The sequence below is a fragment of the Pseudopodoces humilis genome, chromosome 1, assembly GCF_049639895.1.
Source record: "Pseudopodoces humilis isolate 2021_Gansu_Grassland_sample_001 chromosome 1, ASM4963989v1, whole genome shotgun sequence".
Taxonomy (NCBI): Eukaryota; Metazoa; Chordata; class Aves; order Passeriformes; family Paridae; genus Pseudopodoces; species Pseudopodoces humilis.
This window is the reverse complement of record NC_142200.1, coordinates 24,336,653-24,340,709: the sequence shown is the minus strand read 5'-3', so window position 1 is coordinate 24,340,709 and position 4,057 is coordinate 24,336,653. Positions and strand designations below refer to the sequence as shown.

At 40.8% G+C, this 4,057-nt stretch overlaps 1 long non-coding RNA gene across 1 annotated transcript; it reads right to left on the bottom strand.

Annotated features, from left to right (window-relative positions):
- Nucleotides 1-1,734: 1,734 nt before the first annotated feature.
- On the bottom strand, nt 1,735-3,299 carry LOC148185026 (uncharacterized). Its single transcript, XR_015771868.1, has 3 exons — nt 3,146-3,299; nt 2,455-2,604; nt 1,735-1,896 (listed from the first exon to the last, which is right to left on the bottom strand). It is a non-coding gene; the product is annotated as an uncharacterized LOC148185026 (long non-coding RNA).
- Nucleotides 3,300-4,057: the final 758 nt, after the last annotated feature.

Here is a 4,057-nt window from a genome sequence, read left to right as displayed (position 1 = left end):
GAACCTTGCATTCCTTCACTGTCTTGGTCCCAGGGGAAATAACTGTAGCCACAGATATAGAGCAGAAAAAATGAGTGAGCTGGGCTTTTCCACCATCCTTTATTTACACTTTTCATGGTTTCTTTTCCCTCAATATTGTTTATGCGTTAATGTTCATCCAGCAGCCCAGCAGGGATCAGTCTTTACTCTCACTAGTGAGATATCTTATCACAGCAAGAAAAAGGTATAAGGGCCCAGGTCAAAGAACTAGATAACACCCAAATTTTTATAGCTTGCAATACCATTTGGGACTGCTAAAATTAAGACACAAAAGACTGTTTTTCAATGAATATAGAATAATCCCACCAGCCTCAGAGCAACTCTAAATGTACAGGCTTTTGTTGTCCACTGGTAGCAAAACTGCCTTTATAAAATAGCACACCCAAAATGAAGGTGGCTGTGATACAGTGGGCTAGAGGTTTTGTACTTTGCAAAACAGAGCTATAAAAAGGGGGTATAGCTGGGAAAAAATTGGTGTGCGGTAATTTTATAGCATAAAGTGTGATAAAATATTGGCAGAGATTGGTAACATTTGCCTGGTTTCAGGTTTCTTTACAAAATTCAGATATTACATGAGATTTAGCAGGATCTTTCCACACAAAGGCAAAGGATTTTTTTTTTAATAATTATTGCGAGCAACAGAGAAAACAAATATCTTCCTGACTTTATTTGTCATTTATAATTATTTTTGGTTGCCTGAGACAGCACCATGTACCCAGAAACACAAATCTAGAAGTTAGGGTGAAGTCAGAAGGAAAGGGTAGAAGAGAGGAGTATGTTTATGCTGACTTCATGTTTTTTATTGATTCACCAGCCAGCCCAGTGTGGCTGTCATGAAATTCATTGCTAGTATGCACCAGCTGAAAAGGGGAACTATCACAAGCTAGCATTAATTAGGAATCAAGAAGGGTAGAAAAAATTACAGCATGATTCTAGAAGCTTCCTTAGGAGATACTTCAACTATGCAAATAGAATTTTTCAAAAGATGTTTTTTTTACCAAATATCTTAAACTGATGAGCCTAGAAGAGGTTGAGCTGGAGTAAAATTATACTGCACAGTTCTTCCAGGTAGGTAGCTGCAGGAGAGAAAGAAGAGCCCATGAGCAGGGTAAGCACTACGTCTGCTCACAGAGCAGCAAGAGGACTCATCCCACTTCACACCTTTTACTCAATACCCTGGGGTTTGTGTTTTCACCTGGCACCTGGGAAAACCATTTTGAAATGATGTCTCTGTTGGAGGGAGCCTGAACCCACGTTATCTGCCTCCCCAGTCCGTCCTTATGCTTTCAATTGCTCTCAGTTTGGATCCACTCCAGAGATCACAAAGTCTGTTCTCAGATAAGCATTATAACCAGTATGCTCTTGGGTAAATAAATTAATCATCTCTTATTTATTTCACTTTTGCATCCATCTGAGAGCTTTCAGAGGGTGGGATTTTACAACAAAGTATCAGTTTGTGGGTCCTGGTGTCACAGATTTCCACTCCGTGTTCAGTTATGTGGTAATTCCCACATCACTCCAATTGGTGGCTTCTGCTTGCTGCAAGAAATGCATGAAACCGTACCTAAAAGAAACAGTATCTCCTCCATGCACCATTCATTCACCAAACTCAGTGAATGAAAGTTGGATGCTTTCACGAAGACTTTCATTGAGTCAAACTCTTTGATGAGGCTGTCACCTCACCTCCTACAAAAACTCAGTTGACACCTTGTGACTCTGGGGGAAAGAGAAGACTTCTCAGCAGCCACTTGTGGGGGTACTTAGAGGAATCTGCAGCCAGCTTCTTCAAGAGGATCTGATGTAGCTGTAGAAGCAAAACTGAGCACAGGTGTGATTCTGTGTTATCTTCAGCTGGTCCTGCAAAGAGATGAAAGGAAAAGTGATGGGGTAAATTCAAAGGCACTTCCTTAAATATATTAAGGTTTCACTTACATTATATTTTTAATAAGAAACAAAAATATTAAAAGAGTTACATAGAGTCAAAAAAATCAGAAGCATCATAATGGACTTCGATGCCATGAATATCAGGGTCTAACCTGACAGACTGCAGTAAAGATGTATATTGTGGGGAAATACAACATCTACAATTTATTATTTCCTGTAGAAATAGCATGTAGTCCCATGAGCCCCTGATGTATCTCATGGGGAATTTGCAGGAGAGTTCCTTTAATTAACTTGAGTCACTAGTGAATGCAAGTAAATAAATCAATGCAATCTTGATCTTCTCAGAATTAAATGTGTAGAAGGCTCCTTCATTACCTCAGGAGTTTCTCTCATGATTTGTTTCTTAGTTATGCAGACTGATTTGGCTGTGTGGGTCCAGGTTTCCCCTCCTCATGCCTGAGGTGCTGTCAGTGGGCAGAAGAAAGCAGGAGACAGACTTCCCTGGAGCTAGCACGGGGTTTCAGTGGTTACCTGAACTGACATTGCAGTTACTGCAAGTTCATCACGCCTCCTGTTCCTTGAAGCCTTCTCCTTTCCACCTCTCTCGTGTTTTGGTGGAAACACCATAGGGAAGTTAGCACCAGGATCTCCATGAACTTTGTTTTAGGGAGTCATCAAAGTCTGCTAAGGCAGATGAATGAGTGTCAGAACAATGCTCCTATTCCCAAGACACGGTTTCTGTTATACTAATGCCATTATCTGACTATGGAAGGAGAGAAGACAGGAGAGAAGAAGAACTAGTGTCAAGAACTGAGTGTATTTCAGCTTCTACTCAAAATTATCAGTTTGTGACTGAGCAGGTAAATCATATTTCACTCTATTGTTTGGGGTTCCCTGGGTGGGCCTGCTCCAAAGCCCACACAAACTTTCAGGCAGAAGACTGCCTAGCTCTTTTCTGGTCCTTTTACAGCAAATGACTAAGTTGGATTTGAAGCCATTTCCGTGCTGGACACAGTGAAAAGAAATGCAATGACTGACAAGTAATTCTATAGCTTTGTGCTTCAAATTCACATTCCTGGCTGAGTTTCCTGACTAAAGATCATCTTTTATTAAACATCAAGTGTTAGCATAGCTTTTAAAAGACAAGCCAATTTCAAATATTGGAGAAGAGAATAAAGTTTAAACCATAGAAGCAGCAATTTCTTGCTTTGGAAATCAATACCATTGCACTGAGGAGAGCTGCAAAGTCTCTTCAGTTTCTGTTGCCATAAGCTGAGGCTCTAATTCCCACTGTAAGCATCACTCAGTTTCAACAGACTTTGATCCTTACTGGGAGGGAACAAGGATCCGACCTCTGCCTGAACTTGGATCCTGTGGAGAAAGAGATTCCCCAGTTAGAAAAATAGAGGTTTCTGAGCTCCTTATACATCTGTTAGCTTCCCAACAGGCAGCATGTGTGTGTGCCTGGGTAGTGTTCCTGAGTCATCTCCTCTAATTAACCTCTTAGAGAAGGTTGCCAGCTAATTTGCTGACCAACCCCAAACAACAAAAAAAAAAGAAAAAAAAAAAAAGAAAAAAAAAGGAAGATTAAAAAAATGCCAGGCAGTGGTTTTAAGCATGGTTCTTGAATTTACTTTGCCAGATAGAGTAAAAAAAAATAGCTCTGTCTGCTGTTCAATAACCTCATTCCTGCATTTGCTTCTAACACTGCTCCCTCCTCACCCCCAAACTTTCTCACTGGGAAGTTTCCTGATGTGATTGAGTCATTATTGGTTTCCTTGGGTAGAAATAATGGAGTTCTCCCAAGCACAAGGAGCTGTGAATATAGACCAAAATTTGATTCACCAAGTTCCTAAAAAAACATATGTATAAACCAACAACCTGAGTTACTCTTTTGAATTCCTGATGGAAACTGTGGATATCAAAGGGGTGTTCTGGCTGTTGCTGAGCAAAGCTTGCTTAGTCAAATGACCTTTCTGCTTGGGGTGGGGGTGGACAAGGAGTTGGGAGGGGATATAGCTGGGACAGCTGACCTCAACTGACCATTCCATACCGTATAATATTTTGCTCAGTGTTCAAATGGGTGTGGAAAGGAAGGTTGGCCAGGGCTGTTGCTGCTCAGGGATTGATTGGG